The 15,906-nt window shown below is 40.7% G+C and overlaps 1 protein-coding gene across 5 annotated transcripts in view; it reads right to left on the reverse strand.

The window, feature by feature from the left end:
- Nucleotides 1-15,906, reverse strand: part of LOC119526986 (TLC domain-containing protein 4-like) — a 175,346-nt gene that overhangs the window by 113,678 nt on the left and 45,762 nt on the right. Inside the window, exon 1 of one of the 5 annotated variants that reach the window (XM_037826576.1) lies at nt 9,302-9,561. The exons of 3 other annotated variants lie outside the window; for them this stretch is intronic. The gene's annotated coding sequence lies outside the window, so the exon portion shown is untranslated. Of the gene's footprint in view, nt 1-8,852; nt 9,262-9,301; nt 9,562-15,906 lie in introns of those variants that run through there. One more of the 5 variants, XM_037826577.1, reaches the window with a different exon arrangement.

The raw sequence follows: 15,906 nt of genomic DNA on the forward strand, positions 1-15,906 counted from the left end.
GAGGGCCCCTCTTTATGGAAATCGACACCTCAAAGTTAACATTAGATCCAGGCCCCAAAAAGGGCCTGTGTGAGTGTGGGCCCCTGAATCCAAAGCAGGTACCAGGTGGTGCTGCATGGCCTGGTAGAGACTTCTGAGAAGAGAAATGAGGTTCCGTGGCTAACTTCTATCTGCCTTCTAATGTGCATATTTCCACATCAGTGCTCTTCCCTTCCTGGAGGAGCCTCTTGGCTTGGGACTTCTGGCTTTCTGCCAACACTATGAACTCAAGGAAAAGCTGGACAGAGCAACATTTATGCCAAATTCACTTTTTCTTTTTTAGGGATCATTAGGATCTTTGCCAAGCTACCTAGGAAGTCCAAACCTAAAGAGACAAGGAGGTTCTTTTCAACTCTCATTGCCAATCTGATTACTCCTAAGAAAATCCTTACAATGCAGGCAAGTGGCTGAAGGATTACTTTGCCTTACTGCCTTCCCTCATATCACATAGGGAAGAGAAGACCTTATGAAGTAGGTTAGAGAGGATGACAAACAATTTAAGCAAGTTTTTCCCACCTGTTGGGTTCTTAAGACAAATTCTATTCAGCTGGAGAAAGACCTGGACTCAAATCCTAGCCCCAGTACTTAGCAAATGGCTTTGGGCAAAAATGTGACCTCTTTGAGCTACAAAAATGGTGATAAGAATGCCTACATTGCAAAATTGTTACATGGCTTAAATGAGATAATGAGTCAAATGCACCTAACAGTGCATGGCACTCATAGCCACATACAGCAAATCATTTAATGGACATAAGTTCCTTTGTGATGTGACATCGCCACTCCTGTCATCCAGAGGTGGAATCTGCCTCTCTGCCCCCGTGAATCTGGGCTGCCCTTGCCACCTGCTGACAAATGTAATACAGTGGAAGTGACACTGTGAGAGTTCTGGGGGCTAGGTTTCAAAAGACCTTGCAGAGCCTCCTACCTTTCACGCTCTTAGAACATGGTGCTGAGACCACTCTATAAGGAAGTGTGTCTAGCCTCCAGGAAAGTGACGCCACGTTGGGGAGAACTGAGGTTACTCAGGCTGACAGATAACTCCTAACAGCAACTGCCAGCCATGCTGGGAAACCATCTTGGACGTTCCAGCCCAGCTGGCCCTGCCACCCACCATCCGCCCCAACTAAAATCAGTCACATGAGTGAGCCCAGGAGTAAAAAGCAGAGCAAATGCCCAGCCAACCTAATGAATCATGAGAAATAATAAATCCTTGTTTTGAGCCACTAGGCTTTGGGATGTTTTGTTATTTAGCAATAGATAACCAAAACACTATTCAAGAAAGACAGCTATTGTTATTACTAGCCTTTTTCTGACCACAACATTTTATACCTATTTATCCAATGGACCAAATCATAGAGGACTACAATATTCCGAATTTGAAGCAAAGTGATCATTTCTCCATTACTTTAATCCTTGGACTAGGGACCCTGCAGTTAATCTACACATGGTCTGACTGGGGGAATCTGAGGATGGAAAAGATAAGATAACCAAGGAGTTTCTAAATTCTCTAGGTCACTTTTTATTCTGCTATCTTAAGGGCCACTGAAGAGTTCTACCCAGGGTGCTTTTAGAGGGGTTTATCTTATCACTTCTTCCCATAAGACTGCCATCACCTAAAACTGGTTCTAATTATACTGTTTTCCCATAAATGTGGTACCTACCTACATGTATCAGTATTTGTTTTGATTTGATACTGTCAGTGGCCAAAGACAATAAACACAGGAACAGGTTTCCTTAAACCATATCACAGGCTATTAACGTTATATGCAAAACAAATCAGATGTGGCTTCAAGTGACCTTAAGTTTAATATTACTTCATAAACCTCAGGCTTAAATTCAGGTAGAGTTAGTCATGCAGAAGGACCTGCACTTGAAAATGAAGAACTGTTCTGGGGCAAAGTTCCTGAGGTAAGAATTTGGTGAATGTGGTCATGGAGGCTCAGATCCAGGTGGTCCATGAGAGGCTACCTTTTCCCATCTTTACCAAAGGTCAAGCAGCCCCAATTTGTAGGTCTCTGATTAACTCCTCATAACACTGTCAACACCATACAACATATTAACAACTTTAACCTTGGAGATGCTCTTAAGACTGTGGAGAACGGTGGCACAATCCTTTCTAATTTATGAAGTTAATCAGTGTGAACAGGTACTACCTTTTCCAGATGGACTGAGTACATAGGTTTGTTTTTTAAAGAAAAGCATTTTTTCAGCCAATGTTATATATCTAATAAGTTAATGCTATCTAAAACATCTAAATTTCTTGCTTGATGAGTTGCAAGCCTAGTATTTTCAGGCAAATAAGTTTTACACAAAGAAATTCCACTAAAATTGTACATTCTATACTACCTTGTGGAAAAAAGTACCCAAGAACAGTATCAGATTGCTGTTTTTCATTGGCCACGTATTCCTTTAGATGTCCTTAAAGCTATTCCTGGATTAAACCTATGACTATTTACTCTATCCTACTGCTTTTTCAATGAGCAGTGCCAAGGCATGACAACACTGGTTAGCACTGAGGAGCATGATATTGAAGTAAAATCATAAAGCAAGGTCACTAGGTTTTACTGGATGATATTGGGAATGTTGTTGAGAATGCTGGCCACTGCATTTGCAATTTTTTTTTTTTTTTTAAACGAAAACCAACAGGAGAAATTTCTCTTACCTCCTACGATCATTAGGTGGACTTCTCTGAGTTGATTTATCCTCTGAACACCCTGAACCTTGTTATGGATTGTTTGCCTCTTCACTCTGGCTGCTGGAAAACTTACAGCCAGAACTTCTAGCAAGAAGAAAATAGGACATCCAAGCACACTAAGTGTACTAATCAGCCTCACTCTTAGCATCATCTTATTTTCTTTTGACTTATTTTTCTTTATTACTCTAAATTTATTTTATCTTGTCATAGTGTACACATCTTTATAAGCCATCTCAGATCCTTTGTGGAAAAAGACAGGGTATAAATGAAACTAAAGATGTTACAGTCAATGTGCATGTCTCATCTCCCTACTAGATAAGGGGTTCTTGTAAGAGTTATATATTGCCCCACTTTGAAACACCCATAGTATCCAGCACTGTGCTTTCACACAGTAGACATACTAAATGAATATTTGGTGAATTAAATTGCAGAACATGTAAATTTTGATCACACCATATTACCTGAATTATAAAACAAGCAGTATACTGATGATTTGATCTTTTATCCTCAAAACAAATTCACACAAGTGTGAAAAGATGTATATACAAGGGTGTTTACTACAGCATTATTAGAAGCAACCAATAGGGAAATGGTTAAATATACTGACACAGTTATATAGGCATTTTTAAAAATCATCACATACTACTGAGTGAAAAAAAAGCAGGCTGCAAAATAATAAATAACTCTGGGCACATTTTGGTATTTGTAGAAAAACAGGCCCGGAGGGCTATACCCTCCCCACCCACCCCCAAACTTTAAAAAGTAGTTGCTTTTGGGAGGTGGGGAGTTGGGGAAGTGGAGAGAGGTGAAGTTACATTTTATTCCCTTGAGTTTTGGGTGTTTGAAATGTTTTTATAATGAGCACATATTACTTTTGCAATTAAAAAAAAAAAAACTGAAGAAAATGTTTAGGTACTTGATGCTAGAAAGCAGCCTCAAATCCTCAAAACCCTGAAGGTCTTGAGGGTCTGTTTCAGAGCTACAAGGCTGGGAGTCAGCCAGACATGATCGCTGCCTGAGCTCAGGCAGCCAGGCCTTCCCACAACTTGGTCTCAGACACCTCTAGACTTCATTTTACCCTGAATTACTCCATTTCCAAAATGCATGTAAGAAACTGATCAGTTTCGTAACACTCATACCAGTTTTAAAAATCCAAAAGGGCAAAGAATTTTTCTCAATCTGAACAACACTACAGTCTTTATAGATCCTTAAAACAGCATGTAACAAAACATAAAACATGTCATTAAATTCATACTGTCTCAATATTTTTACATGTATTAGAGAAAAATATGTTAATTGGGCAAGACCAGTTTTAAGAATTATGTCCTTAAAAAATAACACTTTATAAAAGGAGCTTTTAAATATGTTCAAAATTTTTCCTTAAATGAACGTTCCTCCTTTCCCCATTCCACTAAATAAATCCATACCAAAATAGGGAGAAGTTTTCCATGCCTTCAAAATGTACTTTTTAAAGGTTTTTTGTTTTTTTTTTAAGCCTATTTGGAGAAAGTTAACTAAAATTAACTTGACTAAGATAGTTTCTCCATGTATCAAAAATTTAAAAATTAAATCAATACCAACATATAAGCCCTTTGAGTCTACAGTCATTTCTGGGGTCTGCCATGGCAGAACACAGTCGACACTACCAAAGCACAGGCCAGGATCCAAATGTGGCCCCACAGGACTGGTCAGCTGGGTGCCAAAAGTCAGAGAGATAACATTAGGGAAACCAGGCTTGAAAGTATTAGTGAAATACCAGAACGAGGGAGGAGGGGTGAATTCAAATAAAGAAAAAATAGCAGCTTAGGTTAAGAAAATCAGAAAAGGCAGGGATCAGTCACGAGGAGGACCCAATGAGGTCAGGATGTCCATACAAGGGAGGAGTAACCAAGCAACACAAAGGTGAACTCTGATACCTGTGTACTTTTGTTCCAGGCTTTGTTTTACTTGCCCACTGGTGGGCCTGTTAGGTGCTAGAATCAAACATTAATTATCAGGAAAAGGAAATTAAAGGCCTGCAGATGGATTCTGCCTTGATTAATTTCAAGGCAGAGACACTGGAATTAGCTCACAGATGCTGAGGTGCTATCTCACCTATTTCTCCAAGAAGTCTCTTTGACCATCCCAAAGACTCTGAGTGATGATTTGAATTTGTTGTAGACCTTGAAATAGAAGTCTTGATAGTCTAACCCTTTTATAAAATGTAATGAGAATACTTTTCTAGTTTTCTGTGAGGCAGGCAGCCAGTTTCCAAATGAGTTTGATCCACAAATGGGGCTTAGAAACAATACATTCTATCAGCTTCTCTCTGCATGAACTCAAAGCTGGAAGGGTAGGTGTGAAGCTTCTCACCCACCCACACTGCTCTATGAGTTCCCTTACTTCCTAACCAGCTGATGAGAGTGGATGTGGCCTGAATCCATCAGCCAGTTTGTTCTGGATCCATTTGTCTTCTCATTGAAACTACAGAGAAAAAGCTACTGCCCTAAAAACATCTGCTTTCAAATCCTGATTTGTTCCTTCCATACTTCCTCTTCTCCCCAAATCAATTGAGAAACTCCTCTAGCTGCATCTGTGCCATCCAGCTGCCTTTCATCAATGTAGGCCCTGCAGCCATCAGATACTATATGAGTTTCTACCCTCTCTTCTGTCCCCACCAAAAGGGGTCCAGGTAACTCCCAATGAATCCTGTGTCCCCCAGGACCTTCCTCCAGCACCTCTAACACCCTGTAGCCTGGCCCACAGCACTGCAACCTGTTTCTCCACCCATCAGACAAATAGCTTCCAAAGTGCAGGTTGTGATCCTTTAATGGGTTGTGAGTCTTTAAGGACACGAAGTAGAATAGAAGAGAAAAGATAATCCAGTACACTAAGTAAGGATAAGTATTGTTTCACAAAACTTGTTTCAGTTACACATATACTTAGTTACATCCTGGGTCTCAGTGTAAAAATGCATTTTATACTGTGTGTTATTGTCCAACAATTTTGAAACACTATGTTAGGCAAGCCTTTGTCCATCTAGTCAGACCCCCACCCACCCCCACCACTAATGGCCCACTATTCAGTGCCTCCTTTACTCCATCTTGGCTCAAGCTCTGAACAGACTTTCAGCTGTCTTCTTCGACTGTTTTCATAAACTCTGGCCTTTTACATTGACTCACAAGCACCTTCTCATGCATGTGCAAGAGTACCTTCTCCTTGAACAGACCAATGTTCTGAGCAAAAAAATACCATTTACTATTCCTGCCTTACTCTGCCTTTTTCTCAGGTCTGGGATCTGCCTGCAGCACATCCAACTGTCTCACCATGAATTACAAGCCTCAGAGCAGTAGGACTCCATTTCTTTGTGTGTTAACTTTCATCCCAACAACAACAAACAAACAAACAAACAAAAACACCATCTTTCAAAGTCACCCTTGGAACGCCTTAGATTTCTTACAAAATCATCCTAATTTTTCTGATGTAATGCATTCTCTGGTGTTATATATCCAGGGCCTGATACCAGTGCCAGGTAAATACAGCTTATCCTTTAATGTTCAGTTAAAGTCTGTTCCCATCCTTGAGAACAGATGGTTATCCCACCTCCATATTGCAATCTTCTTCCTCTCACAAGGCAATGGAAGCACAACAAGGTGACTGTACTAGTTTGGTGGCATCCTTTTCTCTAACTCTTAAGGACGAGGGCACAAGCTGTCCAGCACAATTCCACCCCCAGTCCTGCCCTCCCTTGTCCATTTGCCCACAGTTCTCACCCAGACAATTAATTCATTATCTTCCTGTACATAAAAACTACAGTTTTATCTCAGTGTAGACTGTTCAGTTTACTTTTCTCAGTGAATATCCCACTTTTTAGCCTCCCAAAAGATAATGAAATCTAAATGAATCCTCATTCTGTGGGATATGGGTGGTGGGAGACACCGAAGTTTGAATTTTTCTTATAAATTTTACTGCTAAGTTTCTTGTAATAAATGCAAGGCCAGCTTTGAGAGAGGAACATACACGCTGGGCGTCCTTCAAGACGGCAGAGGATGATAGTGAACACCTCTGAGAACTGCAGGGCAGCTGTGCTTGGGTTTGAGGGGCAAGAACCACTTTCAAAGGGAAAAGGAGGCACATTTCTTAGGGCACATTTCAGAATTTGCCTCTGAGCTCCACCATTCCCTTTCTGTAACCCAGCCAGGAATCCAGGGCTGGATTACAGCCTCTGGTTATCAGGAGGGCTCTCCATCCACCTTTCAAGCTGCTATTTCTTCCTCCCCACTCCTTAGTTGGAAGTGTTCTAAATCAGACTATCTTACTCACATCTAGCACTGAGGTGGATTTCTGATAGCTCCCTACTCCCAAGGCTTTCATTTACCTCAGGAATCAAAGGAATGTCTCTCCAAAGGGATTTTGGAAAATGAGGCAAAAGATAAGTCAGCTTGCATATTTGCTCCAGGGTCTATTTAGAAGGTCCAACTGAAGACCCAGCTTCTCTGAAGTTTGCTATAAAGTCTCAGCTCCTTGACTTCCACCATTCCTGGTCACCTCCAAGCATACAGCTTTAGTAGCAAAGAGCCATTATTCTTTTCACCAAAGTAAAGAAGGCTTAGTATAAGTGAGAGATACAGAAACAGGAAAGCTAATAGTGTAAATAATGATGACTTACTGAGCAGCTGGGTATGATACCCAGCTCTAAACAGAGAAAACTCGTGCAAGCTCACACAGTAAGGATTCAAACTCTGGAGGGAAATAATGTGGCAAAAAGAGTTGCAGGACCTTTTTTAGGTTCTAAAGAATTGGGGTAGCTGGTGGTGGATACCTGAAACTATTAAACTACAACCCAGAACCCATGAATCTCGAAGACAGTTGTATAAAAATGTAGCTTATGAGGGGTGACAGTGGGATTGGGAATGCCATAAGGACCAAACTCCACTTTGTCTAGTTTATGGATGGATGTGTAGAAAAGTAGGGGAAGCAAACAAACAGACAAAGGTACCTAGTGTTCTTTTTACTTCAATTGCTCTTTTTCACTCTAATTATTATTCTTGTTATTTTTGTGTGTGTGCTAATGAAGGTGTCAGGGATTGATTTAGGTGATGAATGTACAACTATGTAATGGTACTGTAAACAATCGACAGTACAATTTGTTTTGTATGACTGCGTGGTATGTGAATATATCTCAATAAAATGATGATAAAAAAAAAAAAAAAAAAAGAGTTGCAGGGATAAGGAAAAAAAGCACACTCAAAAAATAATATCCCCTGGATCATCTGATGGCAAAGGAGGGGGCAGTGGTAAATAAACTAAAATCCACAGTTCCTCCAACCATCCTTTCAAATTTTTGTAGCATAATAGGGGTATAATTTTCTAATTTAGTTTCACCCATACAGTTTGGGGAAAACATTAAACAGAGAGGAAAATTCTCTACCTCATCTATAGCACAATTAAAAAAGAAATGGTATTCTCTAATTTATTACCTTAATTGGCTATAAAAAGATGAAACTTCATTCCAATCCTATGTGCTCACACAGCAGTATCTCACTTAAAACACAAATCCAAAATCAACTTTTCTTAACTGCATTTATGACAGTAAAAATTTCACTAAAATGACAGCTTTTTTCCTGCTTCACACATTAATTCACAACATCCACACAAACTCTTCGATCTTGTCCCCAGACTCCTATCTGGATTAGTTTAGAATTGTCAAATATCACTCTTTAAGGAAAATTTCACATTTTCATATAAAAATGTGCATCACAGTAACACCTAGAGCTGTACAATTAAAAATAAAAAAATACAGGCCAGCAACAGTGACCCTTTAATGCACAACTCAAAAATGCATTCAAAGAGGTTTCACATCCCGTTAAGCGCGGTAGGATAAGGCTGACTTTACAATCCCTATTTCATGACTAGGTAAATAGAGGCATTTAGTTGAATAAACTTGCCTAGAGTTTCAATGGTAGAGCTGGAAATAGAAACCAATTTCTCCCTCTGACTGTGTGCCCAGCCCCTTTCCCATTAGACTCTACAGCACACGGTGGCTAAAAATGGGACCCACTTGAGAACCGCAAGGATAAATAACAGCTACTTGTTTTAGAAGGAGGCGGCGGGTGAGGGGGGTAAAGGGAGAACTTACCCACTTGAAGCATCTGATTGTGTACCGACCTCTAAGAAGAAAGCTTTCCTTGGATGTCCAAAGGTTTGCACCCACCCCTCTGAGCTCAGACCCCGGAGGTGCCGCCAGATTGACGCGTCAACCCGAACCTCACGGCCGGGTAAACGCGAGGGAAACGCGGGGCGGCTCTGGGGCCGCGGGCCGCGGGACACCATCTGCGCCCGGACCCGCCGAGCGGGAAGGATGCTGCGCCCGCCGCACACACCTGCCGGAGCCGGCCCTGGAACCCCGGGCCGCCTCCCGCGCTTGGGGCGCCCACCCAGCCTGCGGGCGCTGGAGATCTCGGCCGTGCTAGGCCGGGGGCGGGAAGTCACGTCGCTGCTGCCGACTGGCTGCGCTCAGAGGCGCGGAGAAGCCATGCGGCCAAGCGAGTCCGCCCTCCTCCCAGAGCCCCCTCTAAACGGCGTCACCTGTGCGGGTTCCCAGAACGACTTCGCACAGGGGCGGCGGCTGCGCCGGGCCGGGAGAGGACGGCTGGTGTTTACAGGCGTCTGGTCATTCGGGCCGTCCCAAGGCTGGCGCCAGCCAGAGCCACCCCGCGAGATGCTCCGTGAGAGCCAGGGGAGCCACGGGCTCCGGGCCGCTTGGAGGAGCAGTCGCGGAGACTGCAGCTACCGCCGCGGCTGCCGCACCCGCCTGGACTGCAAGCTCGGGTTATCGCAGAGCGGCTCCTTAAAGGGACCGCGGCCGCTCCGGCTCGCGCTCCCGGCGGCTCCGATCCCAGGCCCAGGTGGGCGGGGCCCCGAGGCTGGCCGAGGGCCAGACTTTTGGGTGCTGGAACTTGGGCTCCGGAAAGGGCTCAAAAATGCAAACACTCGAAGCGGGCTACGGTGGGACCCTGAAAGAGCAAACCTCACCAGGGCCAGAGCGTGCGGTTCCCAGGCTTTCCAAAGCAAGTAACAAAACTAGCAATTGGAGAGAACTGTCTGAGTCCGCTCCGACAGTGGTCAATACCTGAGCTTGCTCGCCACGTAAGTCAAAACCATTTCAGATTATGATTATATATTCTGCCTTAAATGCTCAAATACTATGTAAATAAACGGCATTGTTTGACCAAGAAAGAGGAGATGAAAGGATAACTGCTGATTTTTCCTGCCACGTCTGACATGGTCAAAGTCGAGTCTCGCCCCATTCTTGCTTGAGGCTGCAGGTGCCTTCCAAACTGGGTAGGGGGCGTATGTGGTAAGAGTCATTTCCTTTCCGAGCAGCCTCCTCCGGCACCCAACCCACACTCGAAGCCCCTCTGCTATCGGGGTGGGAAAGTAGAGTTTGAGTTTTTGGTACTGACTGAAAATCCCAAGTTGCCCAGTGCAGAAAGAAAATGTGCCGTATAATAGATCTTACGACCTGTTATATATAGCCTTAAAAAACTTTCAAGTGTTCTGGGTCAACCAGATAGAATTGTTTTTAATGTTAGAATTGTTTTTAATAAAACAAAAATAATGAAGAGGTCCATTTAGGCTGTTATAATTTGCAAAAAAGCAACCAAAAATCTTTTTTGAGAAAGAGATGAGTTCAAAATAAATAAATGAAATAATTGGTAAACACCATTAATAATATACAACAGTTATTTATAAGATATATCTATCGATAGAGCTGACATGTTTTACGTAATATACACATACAAACACATACATATCTGCTGCAGATTTGGACCAGATAATCCTCTCTCTCTCTCTCTCTCTCTCTCTCTTTCTCTCTCTCTCTCACACACACACACACACACACACACACTCATTCTGTCCTAATTTTTTTCAAGGAGAAAACAATAGAATTGAAATCAGAAGACCTGGAATTATGTCTGCCAGTCTATTTATTAGAGCTGTGTGACTTTAGCTAATTGAACCTCACTGAGGCTAAATTTCCTCATCTGTAAAATGGGAATGATAATGCATAGTTGGCTCAGAAGACCCCGGTCTTGCAAATGGACCCAACTGACTTATAAAAGAGAGAACCTATACCATCCTACGACGACAGAAACCTGTCCTCCAGGCCAGCAGGGAGGAGGACCAAGCAGGTCCCCAAGTCCATGTGCTCTATTTCTTCCCCAAACTCTCTGAGGACGTACTGAAACACCAGGGCCCTTTGACCATCACATATCCCATCATGGTTGTTTCACAATGTGCATAGCCCCTGAAGACTTTGGTTTATCCCATAGCTGCCTTATGTGCCCACATAGCTATTTTCATAAGTTTCTGTGGGCAGAAAGTTTGCATGTGAACACCTGTAAGGTCACCACAAGATTCTACAGTGTCATCCCAAGACTCTATATCAAGAATTGCCTCCTCCAGACATTCTCCTATGTGTGTCTCTGGTGGTTTATAGTTGCTCTGTTTTTTTTCCTGATAAATGTGCCATCGTTATCTTTGAAATGCATATTCTCTAACACCAATAGCAATAGCCAAAGCCAAGTAAACTCACAGAAATCCTCTATACTCTATAGCCCACTTTATTCCTTCTTGTTTGGCCTCTACAAATGCATCATCAAATTCACAGGATTGTTTTGAGATTATACAGACCATGTAAGTAAGCACATCTAGGGCAATGCCTGAGATATCAAAGAACTCTGTAAATATTAGGTGAACCTTGACACTTTTAAACTAATCAAAACTCAAAAGCTTAGAAGGTAGAAGACTATATTACATGCACGGTTTTCCTGAAAATGTTAATACTACTTAATTTCTTTTAAAACTTTCAGTTTCATTCATCATATTCAAATATTTAATTATTCTTAACTTTGTTTTACAATTATTTCCTTTGCATGGAGATTTTCCCCAAATTCTTTATTTACTATATGAAGTTCTTCTGCATTTTAAAAGTGAAGTATCTAGACTGAAGTTCACTTTTTAGATTTTAAATTCATTGAAACAATTCAAGGAAGCATTTCAGAGAAATGAAATTATCCATCCACACTTAAAGAGAAAAATGTCAAAAATTATTTTTTGAATGAGGTAAAATTTTCTGATGAATTTATGTTCCCCAAAATTCTTCATATTCTAAGTAGAACCAATTGTTTAGAAAACTGAAACCAAAAAGCATCGCTTCTAAAATAACAAGATAACTGAAGCAAAAGTGTTTTGGAAAACTGCCTCAATTCTCCACTCCACTTTGTTAGTGAAGATGGAACCTAAATGACACCTAACATTTTTATCAGGTTTGGTTTAGTCAAAAATAAATAAGCACAGGCATTACTTTTTCCTGTATTGGAAGTTCTCATATCAAGAGTTGTTTTTTTTTTTTGAAAGGTTTTGCAAGTATTTAAGAGCATTTTAAATGTTTGTTTTTTTTTGTTGTTGTTTTTGTTTTGTTTTGTTTTGTTTTTTCAGGATTTTCCAGGACATTAACAGTGGTTATCTCTGGTTGGGTGAGATTCTAGAAGTCTTCTGTGTTTTTTTGGCTTACTTATATGATCTTCTTCCTGTAATGCGTTTGTTTTGCTTTTGTATGCATTTTTATTTTTAATGAAAATAATAAACATGATTGAAAATTCATATTGTTCTTACTAGCTAATAACAAAAAACACCCATGCATGTCCGCCAGTCTCCCACTCCGCTTTTCCCCATGTTCTAATAAAGCACCCTCCAAAGCTTACAAACCTCAAATCTGCTGTGTGTTCTTCATTTCCTAAATGATATACGTATGCCAATGTTTCTTGGTGTTTCAGTTTTAGATATTATTACTGACATCTCATCCTGCTATTTGAGGATTGAGCTCTTTTACACCACATTGCTTTGCCCTCACCCTTTCTCCCAACATAACCCATTACAACTTCTGATCAGATCAATAACTAGGGTTTACATCATCCTGACAATATAAATATAGTGCATTGCTGAGTCAAGTAATGTGCCATGATAACACTGTCCTTGGACAATCTCCTGTTCTTCCTGTGGTTAATCCTTGCTTTACCTTTTCATTTTCAAAAATGTATCTAACCTAAATTTTTTCCAAATGTTTCAACATAGCTATCAAGTGCCTTCCAATAATATTTTCCAATGCCCAAATACTTAATGTTTAGTTTATTTTCTTATTTTGCTGCAGCACAAACTCCAGGAGCTTACTCAGAGAGGGTGTATTAAGAGGTAAATTTTTAGAGTACTTGCATGTCTGAAAATTATTCATTCTATTCTCATTCTTAATTAATATTTTGAATAGGTCAAAGACCATTTTCCCTCAACTTTTTAAAAGCATCATTCTATTATCTTTACTTCCTGTGTTGCTTTTAAGATGTTGCCTGCCTTCCTAGTTTCCATTTCTCTGTATTTGATCTGTTATCTTTCTAGTATCCTCTCATTATCCCTAGTAATCAGAAAGTTCATAATGATGCCTTAGAATGGGTCTTTTTTCATTGATTGTACTGGGCCCACAAAAGGTCCTTTCAATCTTACCTGGAAGTATTTTATTATTATTATTATTTGTTTGATAAAAATTTTTTCCTCCCATTTTCTCAGTTCTCTTTCTGTGAACACTTGCTAGTAGTAGGATGTTGGACCTTCTATATTATTTTCTAATTTCATTGTCCTTTGATCCTATTGAGCATTTTTCTTTTCCATTGAGTGTGTCAGAGGTTCTCAAAGTGGGGGGGGGGGCAGTGTGTCAATTTTTTTTTTGGGGTTGTCACCATGGGGGGGTGCAATGGAATCTAGTGGGTTATTGGTCAGGGATGCTGCTAGACATTTTTAATACTCAGGACAGCCCTCATAACAAAAAATTACCCATCCCAAAATTTCATTCTTGCCAAGGTTGAGAAACCATGGACTAGAAGAAGCCCATGACTTTATTTTCTAATCCTTCCACTGAAGTTTTTATTTCAATAATATTTTTCATTTCCAAGAGCTCTTTCTCATTCTTTGATTGGTCCTTTGATTACAGAAACTCTACATCAAAGGATAAAGCCCTTTCTCCAAAGAAGAAACTTCTGACCTCATAGAGGGATTGCCTTGGTGGTGGTACTGGTCAGGGTGGTACAGGTCAGACAGGATGGGTCAGTCCTCTGGCTACATGAGGTGCAGAAGGAACCCAGGGGTACTGGAGCTTTGTAAATAACTGTGGGGCAATCCTTCTTCTTCAGCCTTTGGCCCCCACCCTGCATTCCATGGTATGCTGCACCTCCAAGTGCTGAGTCTCCACCAGGCACTGACATTAGCTCCTCTTCTACTTTGCAAAGTCAGTTATCACTTAATGCTTCCAAATTTATTGAACTTTCTCATCAGCTATAGATTTGTTTTCTCTTTTCTTGGGTTTATATCTTTTAAACATCTTTCTACACTGTGACAGTTTTCATATGTCAACTTAGCCAGGTAATGGTGCCCAGTTGTCTGATCAAGCAAGCACTGGCCTGTTACTGCAGAGACATTTTGTGGACTTATATCATCAGTAAGTTGATTGCATTTATGGCTGATTACATCTACAGTCAACTAAGGAGAGTTTCTTCAGCAATGAGAGACATTTCATCCAAACAGTTAGAAGATTTAAAAAGAGAAGTGATGACTTCAGCAGTCAGAAGAGAGAATTTTCATCTCTTCTTCAGCTGGCCAGCTTCTCCAGGGGAATTTGTTGAAAACCTTCATTGAAGTTCCTAGTTTGCAGCCTGCCCTAAGGTATTTAGACTCATGCATCTCCACAGTTCCATGAGACAATTTTATAAAATCTCATAATATTTACAGATACGTCTCATAAGTTCTATTTCCTTAGAGAACACTGACTAATATGCTATAAGTCCCTTTGAAAAGAACTAGTGATAAACATCTGTGGTCATTTTACCATGTTTAAACAGAAGAACCTTGTTTTTGTACATGAAAAATAAAACGTAGAAATAAAAAAACAACAAAGTTCTATAACTGAGGAAGGGGAATAATAAGATTCTGTTTTTCTTAAATTTCTTACTTTTTGTTTTAAATGCCAACAATGTTTTCAAGGATTTTTTTTTTTTTATTTTATAAATTAGTTGAAATTGATGTTGCCAATAACCAGTAGATATTTTTGTAACTTTTAGGTCAGTTTGTTGATTATCCTTCCAGATACTTTCCCAGGCACATTTTTATATAATTTGGTTTTGTTTAATAACAAAAGGGATTAAAACAGGACATATTGCTTTGTAACTTTTCTAATACTTCTATTCAATGGATGTACCATCACTCATTTAACAAATCCCCTCTGTTGGATATGTATGGATTTTATATCTCCAAATTTTCACTTTTTCAAATAGAGCAAAGTAGTAATGTCTGAATGGAAATACATTTTAAAATTGAAAAGTCAGCATCCAATTTAATGAGGAAACACTGGCGGATTCCTGCTCAGGTCAGGAGAAGGACAAGAGGGATGTTCACTCTCACCACCACAAAAGTGAAGTGGGTACTGGAGATATAAGTCAAGGTAACTAGATGAAAGCAAGATAGTAAAGACATTGTGCCGGTTTGAGTGTATTGTGTCCCCCAAATGCCATTACCTTTGTGGTCTTGTGTGGGGCAGAAGTTTTGGTGCTGGTTGGATTTGCTTGGAATGTGCCCCACCCAGCTGTGGGAGATGATTCTGATGAGATGTTCCCATGGAGGCGTGGCCCCACCCATTCGGGGTGGGCCTTGATTGGTGGAGCTATATAAATGAGCTGACTCAAAGAGAGAAAAGAGAGTGCAGCTGGGAGTGATGTTTTGAAGAGAAGCAAGCTTGCTAGAAAGGAACATCCTGGGAGAAAGCCGTTTTGAGGCCGGAGCTTTGGAGCAGATGCCAGCTGCCTTCCTAGCTAGCAGAGGTTTTCCGGACTCCATTGGCCATCCTCCGGTGAAAGTACCCGATTGCTGAGGTGTTACCTTGGATGCTTTGTGGCCTTAAGACTGTAACTGTGTAGTGAAATAAACCCCCGTTTTATAAAAGCCTATCCATCTCTGGTGTTTTGCATTCTGCAGCATTAGCAAACTAGGACAGACATAACCATTGGAAAGAAGAGTATAAACTCACTGTTTGCAAATGATATGATTATACTTGTTAACCCCCCAAAAATAAACTGAAAAGAAAAAGT

The sequence above is a fragment of the Choloepus didactylus genome, chromosome 2, assembly GCF_015220235.1.
Source record: "Choloepus didactylus isolate mChoDid1 chromosome 2, mChoDid1.pri, whole genome shotgun sequence".
In the NCBI taxonomy this organism is placed as follows: Eukaryota; Metazoa; Chordata; class Mammalia; order Pilosa; family Megalonychidae; genus Choloepus; species Choloepus didactylus.